This window comes from Pyrgilauda ruficollis, unplaced genomic scaffold (genome assembly GCF_017590135.1).
Source record: "Pyrgilauda ruficollis isolate IOZ18807 unplaced genomic scaffold, ASM1759013v1 scaffold12, whole genome shotgun sequence".
In the NCBI taxonomy this organism is placed as follows: Eukaryota; Metazoa; Chordata; class Aves; order Passeriformes; family Passeridae; genus Pyrgilauda; species Pyrgilauda ruficollis.
The window spans coordinates 12,779,104-12,791,143 of NW_024510321.1; positions in this window are offsets into that span (position 1 = coordinate 12,779,104).

Below are 12,040 nucleotides of genomic sequence, written 5' to 3' on the forward strand. Positions count from 1 at the left end.
AGGAATAATGCCAGGAGAAGCTCTGGAAAGCACAGTCAGGTCCCATAGATTTAATGTGAACCTTCTCAAACTGTGCAAATTTGGCAAGTTGACTTTCCAAGTTCATCTGGCTGAGATGATGATGAATCAAAGAGAGAAACCTCTGTTTCACTTGGGTCCAGGTGGAGCAAGGTAACTTGTTCTGGCAGAATTCAGTGTCCCAGAAATCTGCAACAATGTATGCTGAAGTGTGTGCCCCTACCCTATGGGCAGAGTTCAGTATCTGCAATAAACTTGTATAGCCTAAACCATGCTCAGAACAAGACAGTGCTTTTCAAAAGAAGCTGGCAAGTTCTTACCATAGCCTTCAGCAGTTGCAGTTCAGCCAGCTGATTTAATAAAGGACCTCAAAGTATGTTCTGCTTCCAAAAAAACAGATTTCCCTTTACTGTCCAAAAAATAACAGTCAACTTAGGGGAAAAAAAAAAAAAAGCTTGCAAATATGAGTGTTTTCTTCAAACTGTGTGTTAGGCTCCTTTCCTGCTCAGCTGGCACTGCTTTCAAATGCACATGTGATTATTTAACATTCTAATTAAATGTCTTGTGTCACACATGCACTGCCTCCTTTTACCACTTATTTGACAGCTCTCTAAGGACGCTGTGTCCACGCCTGCACTGGAGCACCACTGCTGCCCACGCCAGCCCCAACCTCAGATATGTCTGGTGCAGCAGAAAATGAGAAATGAAGCAGAAACATTACCACCTTGCTTTTCTTCCGGGAACACAGCTCCTTGGTAGTATCCTGGACAAGTAGTTCATGTTTGAGATACACAGAAATGCTGAGCAGCTCTTTCACACACAATAAAATATTATAATGATTTATTACATGAGAAACCTTTTGATTGTATTTCATTAGCTTCTATTATATTGGTTTATTAGAAGAGAGACAGCATTCATTAAAATAATTTCCAGAATTAAACTATAAACATTATTGGACATATTTGGGGCCATAAGGGTCTTATCTATGGATAAGGGATGTATTGTTCCAAATGTGAAAGTATAAAAATCCTTTTAAATGTGAGGAAGGTGACAGACCACAATAGTACAATTTTCCAAACTGTAATTTAGCTCTTATCCAATCTTATTTTCAGGCTGTGCATTATTTCTGTGAGCAGTCTTACATATAAGAAATACCTTAGATAAGGTTTGGAAGCAACTAGGTAAAAGACAACTGAGTTTATAGTAGCTGCTTACTCAATTCTGCAGTCTGAAAATAAGGGAAGGAAGGGTTTTATCCCAGAGAAGCTGAGTGACAGCTTTGTTGTGCTTGGCTTTCAGATCACCTCAGGCTTCTCTCAGAACAATTTATTTTCCACTTTACTGTGTATTTATTAAATGGTTTGTGTGATGCATTATAAAACCTGGAAACACAGCAGCAAAATCCATTTTCCTCATGTTTTACCCATCACCAACAACACAAAAGCTTTGGCACAGTTCATCAGCAGAGCACAGGTGAGTGTCAGACACGTTTTCTTCCCAAATCACACAAGAAAACTTCCTGAAATGTTGTGTGCTTGTGTTAGACCGGATAGCCTGACAACTGCTTAATGACACTAGAGGAGTTTAACATAATTTAAAGCTACTTCGAGCACTAACTCACCATAAAGAAAGCTGTGGGCTTTTTCTACTTCCCCAACTCCCACCAATTTCATTGTCCATTGATGTCAATAGGAATGAGCATCCTGGGTGTGCAGTGGCACGTCTGACATTTTAATGAGCCAAAATACAGGGTCTGAACAGCACTGAATACCCTGGCCTCTGGAGATTACACAGATTTAGAGGAATGGGAGAGGAAGAGAGAGACAGAGTGGGAAAAAAGGGCCATTTTCTGCCTAGCTTTCTACTGACTGGAATGGAGAGAGCAATTGGCAGGTGATAGGATTGCATCCAAGCTCTGATTTTTTTCCTTTAAAATGCCTGTACAAGAGAGAGCCTCCAAAGGTTCTGAATAAACATGAGGTAAAAAAATTATGCCTCACTTCTACTGTGAGGAAAAATTAACTGTAGAACAGGAGTGACCCTTCCCTGGTTTGATTTTCACTGCAATCCCAGGAAGTAATTACAGCTTGGTCACCAGGTACCTGGCCAACAAACACTCTCAGTACGTTGTATGTTAATTTCCATGAAGAATGGAGTGTGGGATGAAGTCACCTCAGCACTGCCAGCGTGCTGCCAGTGACATAGGTGACAGCTGACTGCAATTAACTATCCCTTTTTATGTCCTTTGGGCCATCCTCCACAAAACCCACACAAAGCAGGATGTCACACCTCCTTCGTTGTGCAAGCAAGGAAGGTTCCAGACTATGATGAGCAGATCTTCACCACTGCAGAAAAAGAGTCCTGATACCTATTTTTGTACTCAGCTTGGTTCTGGTAGGGATTTCAAGCAATGTGATGAATATAAGTTTTTCTTTTCTACAGAACAAGCCTCCCAGCAAAAGACCTGAAGGTAAAGGCTACCTTATCCACTTCTTCTTTCCTGAACTGTCCCAACAGCACATGGTCTTGTTTCCTTTTTCTACCTGGAGCAGTTTTGTGTACACCAGCTTCTACTCCTCCGTTGGGAAACCACCTTTTATTAATTTGTACCTCTGTCCTTGCATAAAACACATTTTACCCTGCTCATACATTTATCCCATTACATCTAATCTTATCCCACATGAGCCTCATTTGGTGTTTATAGCCTTCAAATACTTGCAGAGGGTTATTAGATCCTCTTCATTTAGTCATATTTGGAAAAGTTGTTTATGCCAAATTCTTTCAGGCTTTCCTCATTCAGCTGTTCCCTCCCACCTTTCATCTGACGTGGTGCTCTCTGAAAGCCTTCAGTCTGTCTGCATCACTCCCTGGCGTGGGGTGTACAGCAATGATGGCAGCGGCCCTGCTGCAGCCCCAGCACACCCCACTCTGCACTAAGATACCTCAGTGGGCAGCCCCAAATCACATGGACCTGTCCCGGGCCATAATGCTGCAGTCTCTGCTTATTGATGTTCCTGATTTCCAGATTTCTCTGTCCTATTGAGCAGTAGTGTTTCAGACTATTTTCCCAAATGTATCAACTTTGGTTTTCCCAGGCACAGTCTAATTAGATTATTTCCTGCACATATTTCCAGCATCTCCAGCTTCCCCTATATTATTGCTACATCCTCCCTCATTTGCTTTTGACTGCTTGGGCCAAATTACAGTGAAAGCAGATATGAGCCAGGATGTGTATCCAGGCTCTCTGCCAGCTATTTTGCAAAGAAATCACCCAGGCCACAAGATCTCGCCTCTCACAAGTCATAGTGACAAACCATGAGTTAGCAAACAGCTTCGTTTTTTCCAGCTCACCCGGTTATGTGGGCAGCATCAGCAGCAGTCGCCAGCTGACCCATGCAGTCACAGGGGCTTGAAGGTTTCCATCTCCTGCAGTGACTTGCATGGTGCCCTTAGGTCCTCAGGGGAAATCATCAGGTATCATTTCCAAGCAATTATTTGAGGTTAGACACAAAAATGGATGTGTCCTGATTTTCAGATGCCAAGTGTTTATAGTTTCAATTAGGGGTTTTGGCCACTGTGCTACCTAAGGAATGAAGTTCTGGGCATGATGTGACCAAGAGTGGAAAGGTTCACCACCTTTGAATTCCACATTTGAAATTGCTTTTGTGTTGGCGAATGAATTTTAGCAATTTGGGAATTGTTTGCATGTGTGATTGAGTGTGTCTGTGTGTATTTCAGCTTTGGAAGCAGAGATCAGGCAGAGGAGCATTATTATTCCCAGAGAGCACAGGGTCTGAAGGAGTGATGACAAGTCACTGAAAATCTGTGGCCGTACTTGGGAGTGGGGTGGCCTGTGCTTTAGCCAGGAAGCTGTTGCATATTTTCCCTCTTCAGAAATAGCCTGAATCATCTCACACCTACATAAGCTGCTTTCCAGGAGGTGACCTGCTTTCCTGAATCCAACCATTTAATCAAACCGGGCTTTATTTCTGTTTTAGTTCTTTATGTAAAGTTACTCCTGGTTCATGAACACTTTCAGCAGCTGTTCATGGCCTTTTATCATTGCACTGCTCAAATTCCTTGGGACTTTTTCCCACTTAATGACTGAGGCATTGTGTCTGCTGGGGCAAAGTGAGTGTTCCTAACTTCACCACCCCAGCTTTCAGAAAAGGGGCTCTTTAGCAGGAAACTGCTTACATTTCACTAGATCACACATGACTCTGAAAACTAATATTTACTAAGTCAGACTCCATCCATGCAGCATTCCTGGTACCCAGCCTCCTGATACTGGGCAGGCAGGGTCAGCCCCATGGAATGGCTGACGGGATGTGGCCCACAGACCCTTAATACCCAGCACCGAATTGTCTGGTAAGTGACACGGGAGTCACCTGCCCCACTTCCCCTGCATGAGCCTGGTTCCCTCCAGTCTCCCCCTGCACCAGCAGACTGACATCAGATGGCCAGGAAGATGACTGGAAGGTAACAACTCTGTAGCCTGTCAGTTCAGACATCACCCCCAAATCTCTCCTTAGCTGCAATGACAGTGTTAAGGGGCAAAGGCAGACAGTGCTGCCTCCACCAGCCCAATCACAGCCAGGTCTGATGCTACTTGTGCAGAGAACATTAGTGGAGACCCCTGTGCCTTGGGGTCTCTCAGGGAGGGCAAGAGGACATCCTGCACAGCTCTAGGCAGGAATCTGAGGAGTCCTGCTGCAATGGCAAGGGCTTAGGGTAGACATCCAGTGCAGAGCCCTGGATTACTGAGAAAACTTAAACACCTGTGGATTCCAATGATGGGATTCCTCTCTCCTCACTCTCAAGTGGAGCCATGGGCTCCTTTATTTACACCACTCCTTAGTGGTGTAAGGGAAAAACCTTTTGGATATAATTCACCTGATGATATGTACTGCTGCCTTTTGGATGAGTTGACTCCAGTCCTGGAATCCAGCAGCTGAAACAAACAAAGTTAGTTCTGCTGATATTTCATGTGTGATCTGAGCAGAGGTGATTGATTTCCCAGACCTTCCTTTAGCCGCTGTGTGGAGCCATGAGATGGATTGAGGTGCAAGATGCTCTTCAAGTCTGATGGCTGAAAATGGATAAAAGGAAGAGTGGGCATGCAGGGCACTGCAGTGGGCACAGTGACAAAACCATTTACAGCTACTCCCATGCCCTCCCTTAGCTTGCTCATTCCTGTCCATCTCCTCTTGAGATGGAGGCAGGAGCAAAAGCTGAAGAACTGCTGGGGCTTCAGCCTTAGTAAGTATTACAAAAAGTAAGGAAGGGGGACTTTGAATGATGTAACTTTCTTGGCCCTTAAATTTTCTGTGCTTACCCAGCACCAGAATCAGGAAAAACAGCCCAGAGGCATCCCAGCTGGTGGGATGCAGGTCCCCTGATGTCAGTGCAGTGCTGTGCCCAAGCTAACAAACCCAAGGCTTATTAGCTCAGGTGCAAAGCCAGGCGATTGTGTCAGTACTGCCACCAGACCCACTGCTAAGCCTGTGTGACACCAGGCTGCACCTTGTGTTGTTACCAACTCTGCACATGGGCAGCCCTTGGCTGCTGCCAGGCTTGGGTTGTGCAGGGCTCATAACCACTACCTTGCCTCAGGCCAAATGTGCTAGACCCACCTCCCTCCCCATGAAAGTCAAAGAAGTGAGAGGAAAGTTCAAGCTTGTTTTGGTCACTCATCTGGATCTATGCTTTGGAAGTGAGCAAGGAAACTGCCAACAACCATCTGTCACAAGTAGTTCACCCTCACTCCATTAGTTCCCATGCCTTGGAAAAATGTCCTTTCCTTCCCACTTGATGTTAGAGACTGCCTAACCTCCTAGGTATCCAAATGTGTCTTATAGGTTGAAATTTTGTGGTCCCAAAATGCTTTCAAGAGACATGATGTATGCAGGTAACTAACACATGCTGTCACTGTGCAGTGGGACAAGAAGTTTACTGTTGGTTAGTCCATTTAGCCCATCCCAACAGTGTTCCCACTGTAAGGAAAAAAACACTTGAGCATTCAGCACATAAAGTGCTTAAAAATAATAGGGTTTTTTTGGGACAGTGGTGGTGTGAAGATGGGAGAGGTGGTCTCTCTGCAAACTGCTGCACTGTGATCTGGCTGAATATTTCAGGAGCTGAAGAAAAGCCCCCTCCAACTCTTCTGTATCTGGGCACCCAAATAACGTGTATATATTCAGCACAAGCACAGCTCTAAACCCAAGCCCCAAACATGAGCAGGTGCTTCTGCCTCTCTTTTAATCATCTGAGAATAGCTGATGTCTCCTGCCAATTTCAAAGGCAAGTGAACACAATAGTGATGGGGGCGAAGCAGCTGGGGGGTGGCAGGAAGGGGACATGGAGGGGGCCCTGCTTGGCAAGGTGAGTGGTGCCCGCTGGGGTGGTGGGCAGTCCTGCCAGCTCTCTTTGTGCAGCTCTGTGAGAAAAGGGGGGAAGGAAGAGGCAATAACAAGTTGAGCAAGTTCAAAGTCACTGAGGCAAGTGAGTCATGGCTGATCTGTGCCAGCTGCAAGCTGCCGCTTCTCTAGTCAGTGCCAACTATTTTGCTGGAGTAGGGAAGAACCACTAGAAGTGTGTGGGTTTGTGGTTGGTGGAGCTGGAGGAGGAGCGATGTGGATCTTCCTTACTGACACATAGCAATCACAAATTCCCCAGCACCTGGCATTTGGGATGTGCCTCGGTGCACAGCCACAGCCTGGTTGGCTCAAACAACTGGGTCCTCAGGGAGAAGGAAAGAGCAGCTATGCTTTTCAAATTACTCCAGAGCAAGGAATGCCACGAAACCCTGGGTGTGCCAGGAAGTCATTCCTGGAGCTGCCACATGAAACAGGACCTCAGGACCAGCTTGCTTAGACCAGCTACCAGATAATCAGCTGTCAGGAAAAATGCTTGTCCCTAAAACTGCCCCCGCTGAAGTGCTGGTGACAGCCTGGATTCAAGCCTCTTCCCTCTCCTTTGTGCCCTGTGCCATGGTCCCCAAAGGGCCAAAACAGTTCTCATGGCCAAAATACAGTTTTGCCTTTTCATGTGCTTCTGGATGGAGCAATGTGTTTCATGCCAACCACAGCTCTTCTCCTCCCCAGGCTGAGATACCTGGGAGAGAAGGTATGGTCAGGCATGGGGAAGTTTGCTCAGGGTCGGTCTGACACCCCTGGTGGAATGTCAGAGGGGCAAACGTGGCTGATGAAGGCATTTGTTGAGGGGCTCGTGTACCCATTTCGTAGTGCAGTGCCAGGGTCACACGGCCAAAGTCGGGCTGTGGCACTGCTCTGCCACCCTCGGCCTGGGGTCGAGCCAGGCACGGAGCCCAGGGCACGCAGCGGTGACCTGGTGCGGGAGAAGGGCCCCTTGGGGAGGCACGGGCCGCCGGCAGCTCCTGTTTGTGCCGCTGCCGCGAGTTCCTCCGCAGGGCAGAGCTGTGACCGGGGCTGGTCACACCAAACTCGCCCGGGGCCGTGTGGCGATGGCCGGGGCTGCCGGGCCCGCTGGGCCCCGCCGCGCAGAGGGAGGGCAGCCCGGGCCCGCGGGCGGCGGCGCGGCGCCCCCTGCCGCCCGCGGGGCCACATGGCGGCGGCGCCCGGGAGGGAAGGAGGAAAGCGGGAGCAGGGGAGAGCCGCAGCCGGACTGAGGCGGCCCGCGGGGCTTAACGCCGGCGCAAAAGTTGCTTCCAGAGCCCGTGACACGGTGGCATGAGGGGAAAGGGTGGCCGGCAGCGCACAGCCCGAGAGACCGGCTGCTCAGCCGTGCAACACGGACCCCTCGCTGCGGCGAGAGGCGCTCGGTCCGCCCGAGAGGCGGGCGGCTGCGTGTTCCCGTCCCATCCCTGCAACGGCGCTTGGAAACTCTTGGCCAGATGGGGGGCACCCGGTGAAGTGGCCCGCGGCAACACAACAGCCTGCGTCCAGCTCAGGCTCGGCCAGAAGAGCGGGGGAGCCTCGCCGGGGATGATGCTCTGGCGGCAGCCAGGCACCAGGCAGCCCGGAGCGGGCAGAGCACGGTGGGAGCGGGGCAGCAGCACAGCGCCCTGCCTGCCTCCCTCCCTGCGTCACCTGTGCGGCTCGGAGACACCGTGTGCGCGCTGTGTGCCGCGCAGCAGCCGCGCATCCGCCCAGCCAGGCACCTGCTCTCGCAGGACCCGGCGGCTGTGACTCAGGTGATGCAGCATGAACACGGGTCAAGGACAAGCTGCCATTGAATTCAAAGAAGGCTGGCAGCCTTCAGCCACTTTGTAATATAAAATGAAAGGACTTTTAAACACTCTGTTCTGGCACTTTTCCAATGGTTTTTCCTCGTCTCTACCCTGCTAAGAAGGCTCAATCATTATCCCATATACCAGGACAGTTTCCTATTAGCATACATCCTCTACCAGCCTTCCTGGGCTTTGGCTGCTTTCCCACACACGGCTCAGTTGCTTCTTTGGAAGATGGTGCTTTAAAGGTTTTCTAACTATTTTGGAAGAGTTTGGCTAAAAAAGGGGAGGGCTTCAGAAAGAACCAACCCATAAGAGATTCCTCCATGACAGAATGGGGAGATGACAATGCACATGTGCTCCCAGAAGCTCCACTTCCACACTTGGTGGTGTTTGATAAGGATCATCTCATTCTAGAGACAGAACATGGAAACAAATCTGCTGCTGCCAGGCTTTCACAGACCACTGCTTCTTCTCTGTCATCAGAAATGAGGCAGATGTGGTAAGATCCTCAAAATACAAAACCACACATTCTTCTAGCACTTGGTCTTATGGTGTATGAACATCAACAAGTGAGGTATGTTGGGACAGGTGGTATCTTGTTTGGCCAACCAATATGGGCTCTTCATAAACCTCACCTTATGAAGTCTTTGCATATATTTTAAAGACTGTAGATACTCTACAGTGGCATCTGTCCAAACTGGTACCAAGACTGGCAGTGGTTCCAGAGGATCTCATCTTCACAGAAGGGCTTCATCTCATCTTCCTGAAGGGTTCCAGGTTGTCCCTCTTTTGCCCAGACTCAGGATTTTCATGTCCCTCTTTTGCTCAGACTCAGGATTTTCAAAGTTCATTCCTGTTGCTGCCCTGTGTAATTTTAGTTGGACATTCTAGGCTTCATGTCACTTCCAGCCTTCAGTCCTGCACCTGTTGCTGCAAAGACTGTCTTGGAAGCCTTTGCTCATCCAGCAGCCAGTCTTGGCAGAATGCATAGCTCTATTGAAAACAAAAAACATTGCAAAATTAAGTCTGTTTTGCAGAAAATTTTAGTAGTAAACCAGAGGCTTCTGGATGAAGTCAAAACTTCAGACTCTTTCTGGTAGTTTTCCTTTTGTGAAATGTTCACCGTTCCTTAGTAGTTATTGCACTGGTGGGGTGCAGGATGGTTCTGCTTCTGGTTGGCAGCCAAATTTTGAAAATCTTTTCTGGAATAGAGAATCATATTTCCGAGATCATTAATAAACCACTTGGAAAGAACTGGGGTGGTGGTCGTGGGGTGGGGTGTAGGGGGAAATACACCCCCGACAACTATACAGCAAGGTACCAGCAATCATATTCCTCAAATATGAAAGTTAGAATTGTTTAAAAAAACACCCACATACTTAAATTGTAAAACTTCAGTGAAATGAGGGTAGCAGTCAGAGTTGGAAAAAGAAAAAGCATGAGAACCAGCAGAGATTTTACTTGGAAATGACTTGAGTTCAAAAACAGCTTTCAAAGTAAAATGATAAAATATTGCCTGGGCCCCTGTAGATAAACCAAGCCAAATCAATTACTTTTCTGTCTCTAAGTCATCTCCACTTTATAACGTATTGAGTGAGCAAACAAAGGCACTAATAATAAAGTGTTACCACTTCAACAACATTATTATATACAGCAGCTGATTTTGGGAGTAGGAAGCCTTTCCTCACAGGCAGATGCTATGACCAAGGGTAGTGATTGTATTGAGGTTATATGTTTACTGGCTGCTTAAAGACTATTAATAGCCACATGTGCAAACAGTTAACAGTTTATACAGCACATTTCTAAATTAAAGGAATTAAACATCAGTGTTTTGCTATGAAGCACAAGTGGCTCAGCAATTGCCACTGCAAAATTAATGTGCTGGTTAGCACAGCCTGGAACACACAGGCTGCAGAGGGAGATAGGGGAATGTAAAATTGAAACTGAGCAGGTATGAGTTAGTAAAATAGCAAATGGGGTCACTACAGATTGCTTTCTCCTGACTTCTCTTGCTCTTTCAGCTGTGCATGCACTCTAAGACTTTTCTCTGGTTCAGTAACTTGGCAGTTCTGTGGGCAGGTACCTGCAGAGGAGAGAACAGAACTTTGGGGTGGTTTAGGTAACATTTGCAGCTGTGGTGCAGGCAGCCCCTCAAGGCCCCATCCAGCTTGGCTGGCCTGGTAGAGCCAGAAACGTAGAAATGCACAACTGCAAGGGTTTGCCAGCACAGGGCCTGCTCTGTGTGTGCAGCTTGTGTAGCAGAGCCAAGGACCTCAGGTGCACAATCACTACCTTTTACCATGAATCTCTACAACTGACTCTGTCTTCTGTTTGAATAGATAAAGGAGAGTTTTATTCACATACCCCAGTTCCTTACTGCAATGAGAGAGCAGAAAAGGAATGTTTCTTTTACATAAATATCGTATATTTTAGCAACAGAATGTAAGAAATTTGCCCAGAGTCTGGTCCTTGCTGTGAAAATATATTCTGTGCTAGTCCAAGAGGCTACACTTAACAGGAGTGATTTACAAAGCTTTATAAAAGTGGCACTCTTGTTGCCAAGAGGGAACTGTCAGTGGAACAGGACTGCATATGAGCATGTCATAGGGCTGCCCTTATGACAGTGGCTGTAGAAACAGGATGGGAACATCTTTGCCCCTTGGGTTGTACATCCTTGAGAAGAGCACAAGATTTGACATCAAAATGTGAAGATGCAGTCCCTGCTGCTGATCTCATGTGCCTGCTGCCTGGGCACTTGGGCACACTGCACCAGTTCTCCAAGGAATAAAGGACAGGGAGTACCCAAAGGCAAAGTACCAGCTGCAGAAAATATAGTGGTGTGTGGAGTGTATGCTACTCCCTCTTTTTCACCATTCCTCTGAAATATGCTGCACTTCAGGTAAAACAGAGAAGGATGATTTACTTAGCTTCAGCTCTAGAGCATGCAGCATTATTGGCTGGTTGGGTTTGCTTCTTCAGTGGCTTTCCAGCTCTTGGAATAGTCCCCACATGACTGGCTCCCAGCCCACACTGCTCTCAGTGACCCCAGAGCACAGAGGCACGTGGAAGAGGACTGTCCTACCCATGGGAAAGGGCTGCCAGGTGAACGGCTGGTGAAATCCTGCCATATAGCTCTGCATTTCCCACATCTACCCCCGAGTCTCACAAACTGGAAAATCCCACATGAAACATTCTTAATACAGAGCAGGGCTTGGGGCTGCTAAACAGAGTTTAAGATTACTTGTGAGTCACAAAACAAATGGCTGCATCCCTTTTCTGCTGGGATTGGTTGTACTTACCACTCAGTTATTTGGGCTGTGCCTTTGTCAACAGGTTTTGCACTTGTTCATCTCCAAGATCAGAAATCAGTGCCCAGAAAAATATTGCTAGCAAGAAGCCAGTACAGCACATGCAGACCTTAATGTGAAGGAAACAATATTATTAAAATATTTTATTATTATTATAGGACCAGGATTGTTGAATTAAGATAGAGGAAAACTAACACTTTGACAGCACCATCCCACAGTCACAGGTTTCAACAAAACTTACCCACAGAGCCAATATGAATGAGGAAACTGCACTGACTCTCTAGGCTGTTCTTTGGGCAGTTTTAGCTACTACCTCACCTCAATAGCAGCAGGAGTTACAATTACCTGTTACTCTCAGATTAGCTGTTCTTCCAGGTTTTCTCTTACTCCACCAATCAAATTGCATGAAAACAACATAAATCAGCATTAATCTTACAGGGTATATACGTATGAGAGCAGAGGAGAGAAAACAAACCTGGCATTTTAAGCAGTGCACCCCAAA